The 22,965-nt window shown below is 36.2% G+C and overlaps 2 long non-coding RNA genes and 3 pseudogenes across 2 annotated transcripts; 3 read left to right on the forward strand and 2 right to left on the reverse strand.

The window, feature by feature from the left end:
* Window positions 1–5: 5 nt before the first annotated feature.
* LOC120148351 lies at window positions 6–5,201 on the forward strand (annotated as a pseudogene).
* LOC120148354 lies at window positions 2,335–2,569 on the forward strand. The gene is made up of 2 exons (XR_005518363.1): window positions 2,335–2,381; window positions 2,499–2,569. It is a non-coding gene; the product is annotated as an uncharacterized LOC120148354 (long non-coding RNA).
* A 921-nt stretch (window positions 5,202–6,122) lies between the features above and the next one.
* Window positions 6,123–8,232, reverse strand: LOC120148353 (annotated as a pseudogene).
* A 10,920-nt stretch (window positions 8,233–19,152) lies between these two features.
* LOC120148399 lies at window positions 19,153–21,636 on the reverse strand (annotated as a pseudogene).
* A 112-nt stretch (window positions 21,637–21,748) lies between these two features.
* LOC120148310 lies at window positions 21,749–22,382 on the forward strand. The gene is made up of 3 exons (XR_005518360.1): window positions 21,749–21,883; window positions 21,994–22,145; window positions 22,242–22,382. It is a non-coding gene; the product is annotated as an uncharacterized LOC120148310 (long non-coding RNA).
* The last annotated feature ends 583 nt before the right edge of the window (window positions 22,383–22,965 follow it).

Below are 22,965 nucleotides of genomic sequence, written 5' to 3' on the forward strand. Positions count from 1 at the left end.
AAGGAAGGCCATTATATTTCACATCACACCACTCTTTAATTTGTATAGCACCCTAAATACATCAAGGGGGATAAGATCAAGTATACCCAAAACCCCTAGATTCATCTTTAAACAATGTACGGTCAAGAAGGAGGCGAAGCTGCTCCGCCTTCATATGCTGGTGGACATGGTGGTTATGGAGGGGACGCTGGTTACGGTGGCCGTGGCGGTGGAAGAGGTGGAGGTGGTGGATACGGTCGCAGTTCTCAAAACCGCGGTAATTTTCATTGTGGTTAATTATTTTCTTTTTCTTGATTTTTGGGTTGCTGTTGTTGACCATAAGTTTCTCATAGTTGTTTTGTTGGGTTGTACGGTGATTTGCTCTTGTTTTCAATGGATTGGACATGGATTCTGCAGGAGGCGGTGGAGGCTATCAAGGAGGAGACCGTGGTGGAAGAGGTGGTGGCCGTGGAGGAGGAGGAGGCAGAGATGGTGATTGGCTTTGCCCGAACCCCAGGTATTTTTATCTTTTCTATGGGGAAGGCTATGTAGTTGTACTGTTAGTTTTAGCAGCTAAATTCGGTTTGCTGATATTTTTATGTTAACGTTGGTTGCCTGCATTTGTGAAATTTAAACTGGTATGTTTATGCAGCTGTGGGAACTTGAACTTTGCAAGAAGAGTTGAGTGTAACAAATGCGGTGCATCCTCTCCTGTGGGTTCTGGTGATCGTGGTAGTAGTGGGTATAACAGAGGTGGTGGTGGTGGGGGATATGGCGCTCATCGTGGAGGTAGAGGAGATGGGATGAGAGGTGGATATGATAGTGGGAGGAGTAACAACCTTGGAGGCAGAGGTGGAAATTATGATAATAGAAGTGAAGGTGGTAGAAGTGGTTCCTATGGGGTAATCAAGGGGGGGAGGATGGTGGGTATGGTCAAGTTCCTCCTTCGGCCCAGTTCTTATAGTGGCGTGCTGGTGGAAGTTACCCACCTCCTCCTAATGCATATGATGGGAATACAAATTATGGAATGGGTTCAGTTCCTCCACCTACAAGCTATACTGGTGGACCAGCATCATACCCTCCGTCTTATGGAGGCCCTGCAGGTGGTTATGCTGGTGAGGGTTTGAGTGATGCAAGGACTGGTGGTCGGGGTGGAAATCCTGGTGGTCCTCGACATCAGGAGGTGGTTATGGTGGTCCTTCTACTGATGCACCAGGCAAGATCAAGCAATGTGATGAAAACTGCGGGGATTCTTGTGACAATACCAGAATCTACATATCAAATTTGCCACCTGATTCTACTATTGAAGAATTAAGAGACCTTTTTGGCGGCATTGGACAAGTAATGGTCATATCTTATATTTTAAATCACTGTGCTTTATGATGGTATTATGTCATCTATTGCATCCTGGTGTTTTTATTTTTATTTCCAGAGCTGATATCACTTTTATTTAATATAATTGTGCATTGATATTTGCTTTATTCTGTTCCTTGTTTTGATGGTCACTTGTTTAGGTTGGAAGAATTAAGCAGAAGCGTGGCTATAAAGATCAGTGGCCATGGAATATAAAAATATACACTGATGAGAAAGGAAACCCAAAAGGTGATGCGGTTTTGACTTATGAAGATCCTCAAGCTGCACACTCTGCTGGCGGTTTCTTTAAAGTACACAACTAAACTTTTCTTCATTTAGTTTGTTACTTTAAACGTTTGTCCTAACACTTGTTGGAATCTTCTTTCTCAGACCATGTCAGAGGCTATACAATCAGTGTGGCAATGGCTGAGAAGACTGCGCCTAAAGTGTATGATCATGGGTATCATTTAAACCTTGTTTTTTTCATTAGTCAATGTCTTTAATTGTTTCTACATGAAATTTATGAACTCACAATGCCTATTTTCTCTTTCTGCTAAATTGTATGTTACCATGTCGAATTCCTAATTTGAGGTTTTGCTTGCTGTAATTTACCATGGAAACCAAATCTCAAATGATCATATCTAACTACTGTTAGCAGCTTTCTTTTAAAACTTGTGCTTGGTTTGCATATGGTACTATTAGGTTGTCCCTTAAGCTTGTTACTGTGTAGTAAACAATAGAAAGTTTACCTAAAAGTATGTCATGTTTTTTAAAAGAAAGTCAAAATGTTCTTGGCTTATATAATAAAATTGTTTTTATTGAGGCTTCATTGTTGAATGTGTTATTTGACAGAGGTGGTAGAGGTGGCTATGGTGGTGGTGGGACAGGCGCAGGGATGGAGGTTCTGGGCCAGATAGACATCACTATGGTGGAAACCGTTCACGTCCATACTAAGAGACTTCAGCTTCGAGTATTTTGTACTAAGAATTATGATCTAAGGGTTGTAGTTGTCCCCATTCACAGGTTGTTCTTGAACAGGAGACTGAGAGGTAGGTTGTTCACTTTTTGGGCAATACTCCTTTTTCTCCTTCCTCCTGTCTACTGTTAGATGGAGGGGTTTTTTATTTTAGGCACTGGATTGATTGGATTTGTGGATCCTTTTATAGAAGCAAGTGGATTAACTTCAAATTGCTTCCTGCTAAGGTAGGTTGATAATTTCAGGTGAGTGCTGCTCCTTTGAATCACATGTACCCTTTTATTTGGGAATATCCCTTTGTTGGGGATTTGAATTGTTGCTCTTCTCCATATCATTTGATGCGGTGGAACAAACTTGTGAATTATAAGCATGTGCATAGATGATGGGGTTTTGCCTCCCATGCTATGAAGTAGTTTTAATTAGTTGTTTTTGAAAATTCAAATTCATTAAATGTTGGACATTGAAGAATCATTTTGGATCATTGTATGGCAGCATATACTGATCACAGTCCTGAGACCTTATGCTTTGATGTAAGCAAATAGGTTTCTGTTTTGGGCTTCAATTAGTGACGTCTTCTAAGTTCTAACCCCAATAATGGTCGTAGTTTTATATGCTGATTGCTGAATGCAATTGTGCGTGTAGTTTTACTAAATAAATGGTTGATTGGGACGGTATGTTGTTTAATATGGCATTCAATAATGGATTATGCAAGAAGTGGTTGCTGCGAGTTTCCTCAAGTATGACCAATTAGTTGCAGGATAGTGGATGGCGAGTGTTGAGAATTACGGTCTACTTCATGGTGTTTTTTTGTAGCTATGTGTGAGCGTTTTCAACGATGAGGTGCTCTTAATATCTGTAGTCCCTTTAGTTATGGTTAGGCAGGCGGCATTCCGAAGTGCTGTTTTTTTATTCTGCAGTGAAACATATTAAATATTAATTGATGGATGAAGCATTGAGTCCTACTCTTCATTCAACATAATTAATTCATTTGCTTTTGTGTTTTCTTAATTATATTTATTATACAAGCTGCCGTAACAGATGAATTATAAATACGGCAAATAAACGAGTCAATATAACTCAAGTAAAGAAGCTTACTGTTGATGCTACAAGTACATGTCAATTTCAAGCTGTACATTATGTTTTAGCTCAAGCAATTGCACATTTTGCAGAAGCTTATTTAGCATCAAAGTTTTGCCCAAGTAGCTAATTTCAGAAATTGAATTTATCCAAGTTAGAAATGGTATATCTGAACTACTTGGTTATCAAGGGACAGTAAACTGCTCCCGGCACAGAAGTACCATTAACAATAGTGTATGAGACCCTTGGCCCTCTATAATAACAGGGGGCATCGTTCCAGCTCCCACAATTGCGGACATGCAACAAGTCTTGTGGGGTGGTGCAAGAACTTCATTAAAATGGTAATCTTGCTAACCAAATTCAAGCCAAAGGACTTGCTGGCTTCACGCTTATGAGGGCTGCTGCAAATGTAGTTCTAATGGTTTTTGAAGACTCTGATTCGTTGAGAATCGTGAAGGATGACTATCTAGAGACTCTTACAGAATGGTTTTCCAAAGTGGAAACTTGGTCCGAGAGCCTAGTGGTGAATTGTCGTCGCGTGTGGTTAGTTTGCGAAGGTATTCCTTTTCACGCTTGGAATTGGGATACTTTCAAAAGCATTGCAACAAAGTGGGGCAAATTATTATCAATCGACAAAAGTTGCGAGTTTCCATCATCTTTTGATCGGGCTAAAATCCAAATACTCACAAAAGATCAAGTGAGAATTGATGAGTTGTTGGAATTGAAGGTCGGTGATAATTTATTCAAGATTATGGTGCATGAAGTTGATCCATCCTTCAAACCTAACTCTTGGGTCCCCGAAGATTGCGATATCTCATTAGAACTTGATCCTCCAATTGATACTTAATTGTTTGGCATATGTTTTCAGAGGCGTTTTTTTTTTCTCAAGTTTTTGGTTGTAATGTTGGTTTGTTTTGCATTAGGTGTTGTTAGATTTGGTTAATAGGACAGCCAATTTAGAGGTTGTTGTCTTACCTAATGAAGGAATTGGCTGGTCTAGTGGTGCTATTTATGGGTGGTTTTAGGTTGTTTTTGTTCATCGGTTCTGTTATAGGTGTTTGTAAAGTTGTATCTTTTGTAATCTCTTATGTGCAATAAAATCCTTAGGCACTCTTTTCCTCCTTCTGTTGATTAAGGAGCTACACTACTAGCTCCAACAATCAAGAAGGGGGTTTTTAACGAGGCCTGAAATTCTTATCAAAAAAAAATATCTAACTACTGTTAGCAGCTTTCTTTTAAAACTTGTGCTTGGTTTGCATATGGTACTATTAGGTTGTCCCTTAAGCTTGTTACTGTGTAGTAAACAATAGAAAGTTTACCTAAAAGTATGTCATGTTTTTTTAAAAGAAAGTCAAAATGTTCTTGGCTTATATAATATAAATTGTTTTTATTGAGGCTTCATTGTTGAATGGTGTTATTTGACAGAGGTGGTAGAGGTGGCTATGGTGGTGGTGGGGACAGGCGCAGGGATGGAGGTTCTGGGCCAGATAGACATCACTATGGTGGAAACCGTTCACGTCCATACTAAGAGACTTTCAGCTTCGAGTATTTTATGTACTAAGAATTATGATCTAAGGGTTGTAGTTGTCCCCATTCACAGGGTTGTTCTTGAACAGGAGACTGAGAGGTAGGTGGTTCACTTGTTTGGGCAATACTCCTTTTTCTCCTTCCTCCTGTCTACTGTTAGATGGAGGGGTTTTTTATTTTAGGCACTGGATTGATTGGATTTGTGGATCCTTTTATAGAAGCAAGTGGATTAACTTCAAATTGCTTCCTGCTAAGGTAGGTTGATAATTTCAGGTGAGTGCTGCTCCTTTGAATCATGTACCTTTTATTTGGGAATATCCCTTTGTTGGGGGATTGAATTGTTGCTCTTCTCCATATCATTTGATGCGGTGGAACAAACTAGTGAATTATAAGCATGTGCATAGATGATGGGGTTTGCCTCCCATGCTATGAAGTAGTTTTAATTAGTTGTTTTTGAAAATTCAAATTCATTAAATGTGGACAATTGAAGAATCAGTTTGGATCATTGTATGGCAGCATATACTGATCACAGTCCTGAGACCTTATGCTTTGATGTAAGCAAATAGGTTTCTGTTTGGGCTTCAATTATAGTGACGTCTTCTAAGTTCTAACCCCAATAATGGTCGTAGTTTTATATGCTGATTGCTGAATGCAATTGTGCGTGTAGTTTTACTAAATAAATGGTTGATTGGGGACGGTATGTTGTTTAATATGGCATTCAATAATGGATTATGCAAGAAGTGGTTGCTGCGAGTTTCCTCAAGTATGACCAATTAGTTGCAGGATAGTGGATGGCGAGTGTTGAGAATTACGGTCTACTTCATGGTGTTTTTTTGTAGCTATGTGTGAGCGTTTTCAACGAGTGATGGTGCTCTTAATATCTGTAGTCCCTTTAGTTATATGGTTAGGACTGGCGGCATTCCGAAGTGCTGTTTTTTTATTCTGCAGTGAAACATATTAAATATTAATTGATGGATGAAGCATTGAGTCCTACTCTTCATTCCAACATAATTAATTCATTTGCTTTTGTGTTTTCTTAATTATATTTATTATACAAGCTGCCGTAACAGATGAAATTATAAATACGGCAAATAAACGAGTCAATATAACTCAAGTAAAGAAGCTTACTGTTGATGCTACAAGTACATGTCAATTTCAACTGTGCATTATGTTTTAGCTCAAGCAATTGCACATTTTGCAGAAAGCTTATTTAGCATCAAAGTTTTGCCCAAGTAATGCTAATTTCAGAAATTGAATTTATATACAAGTTAGAAATGGTTATATCTGAACTACTTGGTTATCAGAGGGACAGTAGAAACTGCTCCCGACACAGAAGGTACCATTAACAATAGGTGTATGGGACCCTTGGCCCTCTATAATAACAGGGGGCATCGTTCCAGCTCCAGCCACAAATTGCGGACATGCAACAACAGCCCGAAATCAAGTATAAAACATTGCCTGACACCCGGTTGTCAAACAATTGTGGAACGTCAGTGGTAACACGAATAAAACAAAGTACCAATCAATCAAAGCAAGCTTATGTTTCCACGGTTTTACTTTTGGAAATAAGTTGAGAATCCATGATGGGGTTACTTTCTCAAGTTTCATGCAGTCTACCATCTCCAATTACTAATTGGATTGTAGATTTAAAGTGAAGTCATAAAAGGGCTCAATATTCTAAAAGCAGAACATACCTGAGGCATGGAATGACTTCCTCCATACTTGGCATCAATATTTCCATAGTTTCCATTGTATTTGGGGTCTGAATGCAAGGATGTTAAAAGGTCAAGAACTTGTCCAAGGAAGTTAAGATTAAACTTATCAGAGAACAAGAGTAGATCACATTACTTGGGTTTGCGATTACCGTCGTTGGTGCATCCCTTGCTCTCTTCTCTGCATTAGCAAGTTCTGAATGTAGTCTTTCTAGTTCCCGAGAGACGAGGGCCATATTTTTTTCTAGTATCTGACGCTGTTCAAGGTTACAAGCACGTGTCTTCTTTTCAAGTTCAATTGCAGACCTATTACAAACAAAATACAGTTTTATAAGGAAAGATCAATTGGTGCTTCTCTACCAACTTACTAGACACAATTCTACTGATTTCATGACTGTTGTATCGACTACATCCATATATAACCACTATATGTTGGAAGGTTGTGTTATTTCAACAGTAAGTTCTTAATTGCTACCTGCTGCATTGACACACATTAAACACCTATATTGATATGAACGGAATATGCAATTGCTTAAAGTCGAATTCACAAATCCAGACTTACGCAAATGCAACTAAAAAAATGCGCATATATGAGCATCCATTTTAAGGCATTCTTAACAAAGCAATCACTTCCAAATACTGCATTATCAGGTACCCTAAATCATCCATCCACCAGACCACCAGCATGAGTAATGATAGGATGGGGTTATTTGGGGTACACATCCCTTGTCCTCAAATCTGAACACGCTTTCACGGCCACTTATATCTAATACTAAAGACTTCAATCTTTAACTAGCTTATAATCAAAGATAATCTTTATGTTCACTTTATTGCAGTTAGCCTCTCGACACATGTACCAAATCATCAGATAGCATTTATCATAGCCATGAAACTGATGACTTCCTTTTCAAACCCCTGCCTTGACAATCTTGTAATCATCAAACAGTTCCCATTAGAATCATCAAAGAAATGGCAATCAATAATGCTCCAATTTCCATCCACAATTTAAAAAGGAAAATAAATGTTCAAAAAGAAGAAAATTTGCAGAGAATTACCCTCCTTTATGGATTTATTTCCTTACAGCTTCAATATCCGCCATAAGTACGGGAAGTTGCTTCGCCTCCATTCTTACCTTGGCTAGCTCATCGTTGACAGCCTCCAACTCCGCCTTTAGCTCGTAGTCATCTGCCATGAGTTTCTTACGTCAGCCCGTACACGAGCCAACTCAGAGATCATCGCATCGACGGAACGCGCCTCGGCGTCCATTTTGAGTGACCTCTCGTAGATCTCCCTCACCTCGGCGTTCCTCTCGGATTTGACGTTAGAAGAGGCCACCGATAGATGGCGGATTTCCTGCTGGGCAAGTGCAAGATCCTGCTTAAGAGCCACATGGGCGGCGGCGAGGCGTTGGTTGTCGAGGAGAAGGGATTGGATCTCGCGGTGTTGGATGGTAACTCGGTCTTCGAGGTGGTGGTGTTGATGAATGGCGTGGCGTTCAATTATGGAGCGTGTTGAAGATGACGGCGGCGTAAGGCTGTTACGACCGGCCATACTTATTCGCCGTCGATACGATATCGGTTGCTGCTTTTTTTTACCCCTTTTTATAAGTCGTCAAATTGTATGATCTTTTTCAATATTCTCCCTTGTGGGCTTTGAGGCCGAAAGAAAGTCATTTTAAACCAGTTCCTTTGTTGGCTCGTTTTACTATAATAGGGAAACATCGAAGTGCACATTAGCATCAGCTTTTTTGGCCCAATAGGGCCATTGGAATAATAATTTAGGGTTTTAACTATCATCCAATATTATTTAGGGATCTACGACATTTGTTACAGTGTCGGGTAACTCGTCATCTCGAAGCGACGAGTTTCACATAATATTGTTTTTTAATGGACCAAGATGAATGGGTCCCATGTGAACCGATAACTTATTATTTTTACTGGAACTCGTCACTTTAAGAAGATGAGCCCGTTTTAAAAAATATTTTTTTATTATTGAAAAAAACTAAAAATAGAAATTAAAGAAGAGGGAAACTCGTCACCTCAAGATAACGAGTTCTTTCGAGTTCAAAAAACTAGTTGTTTTATAGTTGTTGTCAATGGGCAATTCTTTAACGATCACAATGGAACTCGAGGTAACGAATTCCCCCAGGTTAAATTTTAAAAAATTAAATTAATTAAAAAATAATAATTTTTATTGAAAGAACATTTTTTACAAATTAATAAAATTTATTTATATTTTTTAAGTTCTTGGCGATGTCGAGGAGTGGTCGAATGATAATGGTGTGGGGCTCATCGAGTACGACGAGGTCGTTGGTCTTGATCGTTGTCTTCGTTGTCGTCTTCATCTTGCTGAGGAGGTGTACTTAACACATTCTAAGATCCGCCTTCGAAATACGGTGATGTGCTTATGGTATTTGACATCATCGTTGTCGTTACTAAATCAACTTGGGGTTATGTTGTTGACCATACGATAGGATCTCATTCACCCTTAATCGCATGTTCAATCGAAGATGTTGAGTGTGTTGCATTGCATCACATGAACCTCCAACCCAAGTCGGTTGAGTCTCAGTTGAAGTATTATATACGGGATAGAAACCAAAACTCACCTGAGATGCACTATAGTAATCTTCAGCTGTAGATACTGAAGCAGAAGAAGAAGAAGACATATGATTTCTTCTTGGACTTGGGGAAACTGGCATGATGTTGTTCTCATTCTCCCCCTATCTTGTGGTGTTGTGAGATATGATTTCTCATTTATTTCTTAATTTTGAAGATATGGAGAATGGTCGAATCTAGGTCCAGCGGTAATATAGTTCTGCGAGGGGTATAGGTGTCGCTGATTACATAGTTCGATGTAGTAAACCGTGCTTCGCAAACCAATTTTCGGTATGTTTCCCACGCGTATCAATTCAATGGAGCGTGCCCATCTCAACGATTTGCGTAGGAATCAGTTGATGCGTCGTATACTGTCGTAGTACTATATCAGCGACGTACCACTCAACAATCGCAAAATGTAATAACGATGCCACGACACACCATAAATTGAACCCTAAAAAAATTATGGTGACAATAATCGGTAGATCTTGTCGTCAGCATATGGAAGCCAATAAAATTGTAAATATTAAATATCAAAGTTAATATATATAAAGTTTAAAAATAGACCGAAAAAAATAAAAGAGCATATGCATACTGCATATCGACCGACGATATCGATCATCGTCTATATATCTTTTGCAATGGCACCCGACAACTTTGTCTCGGTTATTTTATGGTGCTATCTAAAATATTTAAAAATAGAAAAAGATTAAAAACAGATAAAAAATTAATTCAAATTTAAAAACAAAGTTAAAAAAATTATCTTCCAACATAGGAAACTCGACCGGGGCTATTGTAATCGACGTAAAAAATGGGAATCAATACTACGCCCATGATTGTAGCAATATTAGACAACTTGCTACATCAACTTTTCGACATCGCTCGATAAATGCAGCCTTGCAAAGCTACAGGTACAGAAAGGCTAAAATCGTCGAGCCCCAAGTGGTATTGCGACACTCAGCGAAGTTATTTAATATTTGAAGATACTGAGTGTGCGCCAAATTACCGAATTTATCCGATAATAATATGGCTCGGTAGAGTCGTTGGTCATATGGAATTCAGACTCCTACCTCGTCATCCGTACCCGATAACCATCGATGCACTCAGATGATGACATTTTTCTCAAAACTTCGTAGACCAACTTCTTGGGCTCGTAATTGTTCTGCCTTACCATGGGGGCTCTATTCAGGGGAACACCGAGTTGGTAAGTGACGTCTTCCAAAGTACTCGTCGTTTAATCACTAGGGAAATAGAAGGTGTGCATCTCGGGCTGCCAACGTTCGATCAGAGCCTGAATCAACGTCGGGTACATCTTGAAGCCATATACAAATATGACCGGAAAAAGATCGTATTGTTGAAGATATATCAACATCCGCTGATGCAGATCTCTCGTAGTCATCCCGCGCTGACGAATACTCCGTTCTTCTTCTGACTGGAGTTTGATAGACGAAATATGGATGTTGTTGAGGTGCAACATGTCTACTTGGGATGCCATTTTTTTGGGATTTTCACAGAAAGCCATATTTTACTGGAAAAAAAATCAAATTTAGGGTTTGATGAAAATCAAAACCTAAAACCCATATTTATAGCCCCAATTCCAACGACTATAATAAAAATATCCGACGGAACTCATCACCTCGAGGTGACGAGTTCCAAGTGATCGTTGCACAACTTCCTATTGACCAACGACTAGTTTTTTGAATTCGAATGAACTAATCACCTCGAGGTGACGAGTTCCCTTAATTTTTTTTAAAATTTTTTTAATAATCAAAAAATATTTTTTAATGGACTCGTCTTTTCAATATAACGAGTACCAGTAAAAATAATAAATTATCGACCCACGTGGGACCCATTAACTCGAGTCCATTAAAAATAAGGCTAAAGTATAGTAATGGTCACTGAACATTTTTGAAGCTTGTATTTAGGTCCCCCAACTTTTAAAACTTGCAATACAGTCCCCCAACATTTATTCCGTTTGCAATATGGTCCCCCAACTTAAACTACTGTTAGAAAATTAGGGTAAATTATATAAACGGTCATTGAACTTTTCAGGCACTTGAATTTAGGTCTCCCAACTTTTAAAACTTGCAAAACAGTCCTCAATTTTATTCTAAACCCTAATTTCCAAAGTAATTCAATTTCATTCTAAACCATTGATTCTACTAAATCATAAATGATCATTGTATAAGCAAATTCAGGTGAATCATAAATGATCGCACTGTAAAGCACTGAAGGGTTAGGTACTCAAATCTGATAAAAAAAATAGCATGCAAGAACATAGTGGTACTTAAATCATAATGCTCCAAATGAGTGTTCCGAATTTCATATAGTCAAAAAGTTGAAGCAATGAGCAGAGTTTATGGGAAGTTGAAATACCGAATAGAGTGCTTACATTTTGCTATTCGGGATGTTTAATCAATACATTGTTATTCAAAATTGATATAAACAGTTAAATAAACCTCAAATTTATATTGAAATAAATATTGTTAAATAGTAAATTCATGTTCAAAATTTCAAAAACACCTTAATTTTATTCTAAACCCTAAATTCCAAATAATTCAATTATATTCTAAACCTTAAATTGAAGTATTTTAGAATTTGGGGTTTAAAATTTAATTAAATTATTTTGGAATTTAGGGTTTAGAATGAAATTAAATTACTTTGGAAATTAGGGTTTAGAATGAAATTGAGGGTTGTTTTGCAAGTTTTAAAAGTTGGGAGACCTAAATTCAAGTTTCTGAAAAGTTCAATGACCGTTTATATTATTTACCCTAATTTTCTAACAGCAGTTTAAGTTGGGGAACCATATTGTAAACGGAATAAATGTTGGGGGACTATATTACAAGTTTTAAAAGTTGGGGGACCTAAATGCAAGCTTCAGAAATGTTCAGTGACCATTACTATACTTTACCCTAAAAATAATATTTTGTCGAGGTGACGAGTTCCCCCGACACTATAACAATTATTGTAAATCCCTAAATAATATTAGATGATGAGTCAAAACCCTAAATTATTATTCCAATGGCCTTATTGGGCAAAAAATCCATTAGCATCGACATTCAGAACATTAAATAGCCCTTTTAATCTCCTCTCCCCCTTCATCTTCAAGGACTAAACTTTCAATTATGTATAGTTGTTTTGTTGAGATCAAAGAGGTATGGCAATGGCAGGTTCTTCATCATGCGCTTCTTAGAAGCTCTTTAGGTGTCGTTGCGCCATAGACTCCATCTTAGCCCCTTACTTCCCTTCTCATGACCCTCACAAGTTTGTTATTATTCATCAAATGCACATTATTATCTTTCTTTCTTTTCACCTCATTTTGTTTTTACATGCATGCATGCATAGTTTTTCACCTATCTTTTTCCACTATGTACTAATTTGTGGGTATATTATACTCAAAAATTTATTTTTCCCTAAACTAAGTACATTACAATTTTGTAAATAATGTAAATATTTTAAAATCATGAACTTAATTTTTCAAAGTTAACTACACTCTATTGAGAAATATACGTGTTTTTTTTTAGATTCGGGTGTGAATTTTTTATCCTAATTTTCCATATTTGCCCATATATGAAGTCTATATAAAGAAGGCTTGTTCACATTCTAACTCACTCAATCTATAAGCATATTTCTTCTCTTGCCTTTCGTTCTATAAAGTTTTTAAGCTTTCAATTTTCTTTTACTATTTTGAAGTTTTGGTAATCGCTTGAAATTGATTATTTTAAACCTTTTTATATTTTTATATATTATTCGACTTTCAAGAAAAGAGCAATCAATTGAGTTCCAACTTTCTATTTTGGGTGTACGAAAAAGGAGTACTGTGTTAACCTTAGGGGCAATCGTCTATTTTTTGTTATTACATTGGTCGGGGCGAATTCGCTTAAGGTAGCGAACTACCACAGTGTAGTAACAATTTCATCTTGTTCATTTTGTTTTATTATACTTGTTAGTGCTAATTTATTTGTTTTGAAGTACTTAGTTTTTACTTAGAAGCGAATTCAAATATGCTCAACATGTCTTTCATTGTCAATAAATATATTCCCAATTTTTTCTAACTAGAGCTACAATTTCTTCCCATGACGTAGTTGATGCTTCCAACATACTAGAGGAAGACGTTGTCACTCTAGCCAAATTCTAGAGAGACAACAAGTTGGTTAGAGGTCATATGCTCAGCCACATGACCAATAATCTTTTTTGATTTGTTCATCAAAGACAAATCTGCCAAATCAATTTGGGAGACATTGGAAAAGAAATATGGTGTCGATGATGTAAGAATCAAGAAATATGTCGTTGGAGAATGGTTGAAATTCCAATGATTGACGATAAGTCAAACATGGAACAAGTTCACGTTTTGAAAAGTTAGTCTCAGATATCCTTACCAAAGGAATGAAGATGTGTGAAATCCTTCAAGGCAATGTACTGATCGAGAAGTTTTATATCTTGGTCCGACTATCAAAACCTCTTAAAGCATAAGAAGCGAGACATTTATTGGAGAACTAATTTATCACATTAAGATAGAAGAGGCAAATTGCCTCAAAGATAAGAATTTTGTTTCTAAAAATAAATTTTCTTTTAAGGCTAATTTGGTGGAATCTTTTGGTCCTATAAATAACAGATTTAGGAACTGTTTCAATCCTAAGAATAATGATAATTCTTGTCTTACGAAGTCAACCAACTTCAAGAAACCAGGAGCGAACCAGAAACCCAACAAGTTAGTGAGTTGCTATGTATGTGGCAAGCCATGACATAATGCCTATCAGTGTTTCCAATACTCTGATCGCCACAAGAACTAAACCCAAAATGGAAGCAAACCACAAGAAAATTTGGTAGAGGATCAAGATGATGATTACTGCTGTGATTTCTGAAGTTAACTTAGGAAAACTATGAGTGGATAGTGGACACTGACACTTCCAAACATTTTGTGACAATAGAGAAATGTTTGTTGATTTTGAAGTTGCAGTTGAAAGAGAACAAGTTTACATGTGAAATTCCACCACTTCAGAAGTACTCAATGAAGGAAATATCTTACTTAAACTTACTTTTGACAAAACTTTGTCTTTGTATAATGTTATGTATGTGTCTGCTTTACGTAGAAATCTTATTAGTGTGGACTTTTGAATAAAGCATGAATTAAACTTGTGTTTGAGTCTGATAAGCTTGTGCTTACTCGTAATGGTAACTTTGTGGGAAAAGACTATCTTAGTGGGGTTATTTGTAGTTGAGACCATGAATAATGTTTAATAATAAGTTTCTACTTCTGCTTATATTGTTGAATCTGTTGATTTATGGCATGCTAGATTTGAACATGTAAATATAAACTCTCTCAAAATTCTTGAGAAAATGAAATTATTACCTAATTTATATTTCAATAACACTAGTAAATGTGAAATTTGTGTAGAAGATAAACATAATAGACCAATTTTTAAACTAGTCACTGAAAGGAAAATTGTACTTTTAGAGTTAATTCATACTGATCTAGCAGACTTCAAAAACACAGAAAGTAGAGGAGGAAAACTCTACTATATAACTTTTGTAGATGATTACTCTAGGTATACAAAAGTTCATCTCTTAAGGTCCAAAGATGAAGCTGAACAAACTTTCTTAATTTATAAGACAGAAGTATAAAATCACTTGATAGAAAAAAAACGAGTTAGATCTGATAGATGTGGTGAATATGGTTATAACTTTCTTAAAGAAATATGTGAAAAACATGGAATTATTCATGAGTTCTCTGCTCCCTATTTTTCACAACCAAATGGTATAGCTGAAAAGAAAATATAACATTAAAAGAAATGATTAATGTTTTCTTATTAAACTCTGGCTTATCGAATAATATGTGGGGTGAGGTCGTTCTTAGTGCAAATTATATTCTTAATAGGTTTTCCTACTTTCAAAATGAGTTTTATTGGTTCTAAAACTTTTGATGTTTTTTCATTGGTTATGCTTTAAATAGTGTGGATTATCGATTTATGTACTTTCATGATTATTCAATTTGTGAATCTATAGATATTGTATTCTTTTAAAACATTTTTCCTTTGAAGAAATTTGTTTCAGTGTATGATAATTTTGATCATTCCTCTTCACTGGTTAATGAACCTAGAAGGAGTAAAAAACAGAAAACTACAACTAGATTTGGTCCAGATTTTCTTACTTTATTTATTGTTGAACTTGATGGCATGGACTCAATTAACAATTTTATAGATAAAGGTTTTTTAATAGATGATGATCCAAAACTTATGATGATGTTGTTAATTCTATTGATGCTAGTTTTTGGAGAAATACAATTAATGATGAGTTAGAATCTATTTTGTCTAATCACACTTAGGAATTAGTGGAATTGCCTAAGGATTGTAAACCTATTAGTAATAAATAATATTTAGAAAGAAACTAAGACCAGATGGATCAATACAAAGGTACAAGGCAAGACTAGTTGTAAAAAGGTTCACTAAAATTTTGGAGTTAATTTTTTCGATACATATTCTCATGACTAAATCTCTACTATTCGTGTGTTATTTACCTTAGCTTCTATTCATAACATATTGGTGCATCAGATAGATGTCAAGACAACCTTTATAAATGGGTATTTAGATGAAGATATCTATATGGAGAAACCTCTAGGATTCACGGTCCCTAGAAAAGGATGATAAAGTTTGAATACTCAAAAAATCCTTGTATGGTCTCAAACAAGTTCCAAAATAGTGGTATGAAAAATTTCACAAAACAATTCTTAGTTGTGTTTTTTAGTTAAATGTGTTATGCATGTGTGTATACTAAAATGTTTGAATTTGAATATGTTATCATTAGTCTTTATGTCAATGACTTATTGATTTTTAACGCACACATCAACACCATTAAGAAAACTAAAAAGGTTTTATCTACCATATTTGAAATGACTGATTTGGGAGAGGTAGATGTAATATTAGGGGTAAAAGTTAATAAATCTGATAAGGAGTTTTCTTTAAATCAGTCTCACTATATTGAAAAAGTACTAAAGAGATTTGATAGTTTTGATGTAAACCCAGTGAGAACATCATATGATTCTAGCATACTTTTAAAAATGAACAAATGGATTTGTATATCTCAAACTGAGTATGCCTAGATTATTCAAAGTCTTATGTTCTTAATGAACTACACTTGACCATATATTGCTTATTATCAGTGGACTTAGTAGATATACTCAAACCCAAGTAGAAAATTGGAATGCTCTTAAACATTTGTTAAAGTATCTTAAAGGTACTATTACTTGGGATCTGCAATTTTTTTTGTTATCCGGCCCTTGAGGGATATTATGATGCTAACTGGGTAAGTGACAATGATGAAGTTAGTTCTACTAGTGGCTATGTTTTCACATTGGGAGGTGCAACAATTTCGTGAAAGTTTGCTAAATAAATGTGTATTACTCGCTCTATCATGGAATCAAAGTTTATAGCTCTTGATTTAGCTGGACAAGAAGCTGAGTGGCTTAGGAATCTACTTGTAGAGATTCTTTTGTGGAGAAGGCATGCGTCTCCAATTTCCTTATTATGTACTCACAAGCAACAATAAGTGTTGCTCAAAATCAAGCCTACAATGGTAAGAAAATGCATATCCGGATAAGATATGAATGTGTAAGACTTTAATAAAGAATGGTGTACTTTTTATGGAGTATGTGAAATCATAAATGAATCTAGCTAATCCAATAACCAAAGGGTTGTGTAGAAAAATTGTTCTTGATACGTCGATGGGATGGGTCTTAAGCTCATTGACTAAATATATTACATTTTCCCCCATCCTCATGGCGTATTGTGTATTTGAGGTTGAGTCTTTGAACTTTTAATGGGTTCATAAACGGCTTTGGGTGGTCCTAGTGAGAAGGAATTGATGAATCCACCAACGTAAAAGGAGGAATTTTATGCTCTTAATGAGTTCATAGCCCATGTTAGGGTGGTCCTTATGAGACACTTGATGATTCACTTAATCTTATTTGTGAGGTTGAGCTTATTAAATGCTTTTAATGATTTCATATCCTTAATTTGGGTGGCCTATATTGAGATAGACTTGATGAAATCACCTACGTAAGTGTGAAAGACTAGCCACCTTCTACGAAAAAAGTTATGGTTGTTTTTCTAGAGAACTTATTAGCATCCCGAGGTATACTTGCTATATTGTTGATCTATCGCAGAACTCAGTTGGCGAAGAAATTATTTGTGTCCTACGAGCTTACTATTATATTAACAATTATCGATTTGTTCACTTGTTAAAGAGAAGAATTGCTTATTTCACTATTTAGTTCCAGATATATTCACTAATACTTCAACGGATAATTTTGCATTGCTTTTTTCTTATTTTCAATTCTTTTTTGGACAAACTATACTTATTTGCATTTGTGGGGATTGTAAATAATGCAAATATTTTAAAATCATGAACTTACTTTTTCAAAGTTGACTACACTCTGTTGAGAACATACATGATTTTTTCGAGATTTGGGTCGGAAATGTTTATCCCAATTTCCCATTTTTACCCCCTATAAGCCTATATAAAGAAGGCTTGTTTCACATTGTAACTCACTCAATCTATAAGCATCTTTCTTCTCTTGCCTTTCGTCCTATAAAGCTTTTAAGCTTTCAATTTTCTTTTACTATTTTTGAAGTTTTGATAATAGATTGAAATCGATTATCTTTCAACTCTTTTTATATATTATTCGACCTTCAAGAAAAGAGTAATCAATTGAGTTCCAACTTCCTATTTCTGGTGTACGAAACAAGGAGTATTGTGTTAACCTTGGGGCGATCGTCTGTTTTTTGTAATTACATCGGTTAGGGCGAATTCGCTTCTATGACAGTGGACTACCACGGCGCACTAACAATTTCAATTTGTTCATTTCGTTTTATGTACTTGTCAGTGCTAATTTATTTAATTTGCAGTAATCAGTTTTTACAAATTCAACTGAATATATATTTAATGATTAGAATTTCATCAATCAAAAAGGAACAATCTAAGGGTTTAAAATAGTAATATCAACAAATAATCATATAATCAACGGAAGTAAGATCAAATAAAATTACCTTGAAAAAATTAAAGACGTAATGTAAGACCAGGTAAAATTATTTAATATTTCAATATAAAAAATATTAATAAAATAAAATAATTTAAATATATAAAATAAAATTACAATTTAGAGAAAAGAAAAAAAAGACATTACAAAAAGAAATGAAAGAAAAAAATTAAATATTAATGTGAGAGAAGATATCTTATTCATATATTGGTTATCATTGGTTAATACTTCAAAATCATATGCATATCATTTTTTGAACAGCAAAAAAGGTGGTCCCGATCCACAATCACATGCAGTAAAAAGGTTCAAAGGGTCCCCTCTCTATTTCCAAGCTGGAACCCTATAGCCAATCAGAAGAACCTTTAAGTGATCTAACCAATAGCGTGAGGATAAGGTGCCATGTATGATCAAAAAGGCATTTTCAAAAAAAAGGTTAAACTAATTCAATGGTCACTAATATTTGGGTAAGTTTTCGTTTTCACCACTAATGTTTCAAAAGCTACAAATCGGTCACTAATGTTATCGTTTGTTACAAATTGGTCACTCTCTCTTAACAGGCGTGACGAAAAACACACGTGACCTGTTAACAGCCGTTAACAGGCTTACCTGGATGGTATAATTACACAGATAGTCTATGTTATTTATAAATTCTTTCAATTTGATCATAGTTTTAATAAATTAAAATATATTTATTTTTAATTCTTATAAATAATGATATATTTTTAAAAAAAAGGAAATCAAAAATTTAAAATTAGTTATAAAAAAATAACATTTTTTAGAGTTAGAGTAAACTAATACAAACAAAAAAATAACGTTTTTTTAATAAAATTAACATTTTTTCTTCCGCAAACTTTTTTAAATAAATACTAATATTAAAATTTTATTTTCTTTCTTTTGGGGGGATTGAGTGATGAAGAAATCGAGTTGGCCTGTGTATATGAAGGCCTCGCCGGCTCCAACTAGGAAGAATTGTGGAATCAGAAAGAACACACTTATAGGCAGCGTTGTCGTGGTGGTATCATTGGTTCTAGCCACCGACAATCGTTTCATCTCGGCTAGTGCCGCGGCTGCCATTCCGAACGATGATAGGACTAGGCCTATGGCAATTCTCTGTAAGTTGGTGAAACCTGTTGCGGGAAAATTGTGATTAATTAAGAACATTGAAACAATTATCTGTAGCTACTAGGGAAGAATTTTAGGTGTCACATGCTTACCTGGTTTCCTTTCCATTTCTTCCAAACCGGCATGATGAGGCGGTCGTATACGGCGAGGGTGATCAATATCGCCACGACGAAAAGACGGTGAGGGAACCAGTAGGAATTAGAAACCTCCAATTGATCTTTCCATGGTGGACGCTTGCTCCACTGAAAAAGTGATCATCTGTGCATAAGTAGTCCAAAATATGATGGTTGTGACCCATATTGGCAAAAGTCCCACCATCATCTTGATCTCTTCCACCCGTGTCACCGAGCAAAGTTTCCATGCGGAGCTGAAACAACGACATTTCTTTCGAAATCTCCTTCAGCAACAATGGCTTCCTTGTCCAAGAAGCTAGGTAACAAAAACAGAAATAAGTGATAGGTATAGTATTTATTGATTATTCCCATGCAAACATTGAAGAACAATTAAATAAACTCACTGGAATTGATCAGTGTGATGAATTCTTTGAGCCTCCGGGGTCCTCATACAGTAATTCAACACTGTAAGGGAATTCCATATCCTCATACAGTAATTCAACACTGTAAGGGAATTCCATATCCTTTTGTTTTTTGCAGCGATAATAACTTGGAAAATCTGAACTATTAGACTTTCTGAACTTTTCTTATCTGTATCTTTAGTGCCTGATAAGACTATCAAGATGGCTACAAGCATGGAAACACAGCAGATCCGTAACTCCAGCTTCGACCGACTTCGTCTTGTAAGTATATGAGCACAGTAACCGCCGACAGGGTTCCGATACTGATGATGATGAAGAACCTGTTGAAAAAATAGGTCATTTGGGCTTTCTCCTTCTCATCTTTCTCATCGAATTGATCAGTTCCGAATCCGAAAACACTTGATTTCAGCCACCTGTGCCTAGTGCAATTAGATATAGGCCACGTATAAAATCCCCATCTGAAATCCATTTGCTGTTTGCATGTATGGGATGCCGATGCATGGCACGGTGTGGGCGTAACTATGGCAGCTTTGTAGCTATTGCTAATGCCCCAGTCCCCTAAAAAATGATCACCATTATCATCATTCATCACGGATCAAAGCTGAACATGCAGCACAAAAGATATTGAAATTATATACAATTCTCTTCTTAAAACACCAGTGTCTGTATGAAGGAAGATGGCGATCGTCTTGTACTGGCCGAAGAACGATTCGGCAAGAAAGCCTCCGAGCAAGCACAAGAGGAACGATGTGCCCATGAAATCTGTCACACAACATTGGCCGATGTTGAACTCGGCAAATACATCACCCCAACTAAGTTGTCACAAGGTTAATCGCAATCCCATTATTGAAAGCCTCTCACAGACCTCAATCCCTATGAAATCATTCCAAAGTTATATTTTCCTTTTCTTCTTCATATATGATTACTTATTGAACGTTTGCTCACAAATGATGCAAGGTAGGGCCAACCACGGTCGGGCCTTTGATGGTCCCTCGTTGAGTAGGTTTACAAAAGGAGGTTTTGATGATTAAAAAAGTTTGGGGAAGAAATATTGTTAATTTTATTAAAAAAACGTTAATTTTTTGTTTTTATAAACTAATTTTAAATTTTTGATTTCATTTTTTAAAAAATATATCATTATTTATAAGAATTAAAAATAAATAATTTATTAAAACTAGGATCAAATTGAAAGAATATATAAATATGGACTATTTGTGTAATTATACCATCCAGGTAAGCATGTTAACTGTTGTTAACAGGCCACGTGTATTTTCTGTCATGCCTGTTAACGACGAGTGATCAATTTGTAACAAACGATAATATTAGTGATCGATTTGTAAACTTTTGAAACATCAGGTGAAAACGAATCTTACCCCAAACATTAGTGAACACCGGAGTAGTTTACCCAAAAAAAAACGAAAGAAATATCTCTCAATCCGTAAAGTTAAAATTGGCGTATATATATGAAAGATGGGAGTGAAACTAAGAGTAGAGGGACAAGAAGACTACATGGGGTACAGTCATTGTTAAAGAGCCCAAAGAAGGAAGAGCAACAGGTTCCGGATGCCACTTCTCTGAATTCGACGGCACCAAAGGAAGCTAGCACGTGGAGAGATAGATATCATCGACGAATTGGATGGTCTTTTGGGACATGGAATGGAGATGATAAAGATAGATGGCATCATCTCAGCTGGGACTTAATGGACTGGGAAACCGGATTCCACCATGCCGATGAAGAAGACGAGGGAGACCACAAGGTTTATAGTCCCACCAAATACTTGAAAGAAGAGCGCGAATATGATAACCAAGGTGTGAAGACAGAACAACTTAGTTCTGGGAATTAGATGATGAGAAAAGGTTTCCCTCAACTTGAATTTGAATTACCAAGATGTCTTGGATGCATGGTCGGATCGTGGGCCTCTATTGGCCGATGATTGTTCCATTTCAACGCCCACCAGCGTCAATGGCTACTATGTTAGTATTCCATTAACTCCTCTGCTATTTCTTGATGTTTCCCTTCTATGGTTAGTTAACTCCCTCATGTAAGTGAATATCGGTTGAGTTTAACAATTAAAAGCGTGTAGATGGGAGAAGTGCCGATGATGGAGCTAGAAGAAAGAACAAGAAGGGAAGCGAGTGTTCTCAGATACAAAGAGAAGCGTCAGACTAGATTGTCTGCAAGAAGATAAGGTATGAAGTCCGCAAACTGAACGCAGATAAACGACCCAGGCTCAAGGTTTGTCCTCGTCTCTTTCTCGTTTACAATTATAATAGTAAATGTAATATGCATTGAAAATTGGATATTAAGGATGTTACTTTTTGGTTGCTACAGGGCCGGTTTGTGAAGAGAGTTTCCTGAGAGAAGATAACCTAAACGCTGTTTCAAATATCTGATAAAAATATCTTTTAGTATGTGGACTTTTTTCCATGCATATGTGCCTTTTTTGTTTGTCTGAATGCAAATATCTTTCAATCCCAAGCTTTCTGTGGTGGGGCCTCGGCTCATTATGTACATAGCTTGACCTTCCCGCTCCATATCTTGTATCATAATCATACCCAAAAAGAAAAGAATGGTATCTGCATCACAACAACAGTTGCCTTAGGCCTAGAATTAGGGTTTTTATTGTATATTTATTATAAATCAAAAGGTCAAATGTCAGTGAATTACTGTGTATCAAATTCTTGTGGAAACTAGAGTCATGATCTGATTTCTACTACGCTAATGGTCGGTGGGTTATGGATCCATCTAGTGTCGGTTTCTGACGAGAGGCCCATCCCCTTTGATTATCGATATTGGAGTAACTCTGTCAAGCGACGCCACCTTTGTTAGACTAGCGTACGTGTTTGTAAAATCTAGGGGGTGTAAAAAGCTAACTCGACCTATAAAATTGATTGAAATCGACTCGAGTAAAAACTGTTTTTGACATGTGCTGTGACGATCCGAAATCAACTCGAATCGAAACTGGTGTTGACCTGAACCCGAGTTGGACATGAAAATAATAGATCTGAACCCGACCTGAGAACGACCTGAATACGAATTGTAAATCCTCAGATAT

This window comes from Hibiscus syriacus, unplaced genomic scaffold (genome assembly GCF_006381635.1).
Source record: "Hibiscus syriacus cultivar Baekdansim isolate YM2019G1 unplaced genomic scaffold, ASM638163v2 tig00110956_pilon, whole genome shotgun sequence".
NCBI classification, from domain to species: domain Eukaryota; kingdom Viridiplantae; phylum Streptophyta; class Magnoliopsida; order Malvales; family Malvaceae; genus Hibiscus; species Hibiscus syriacus.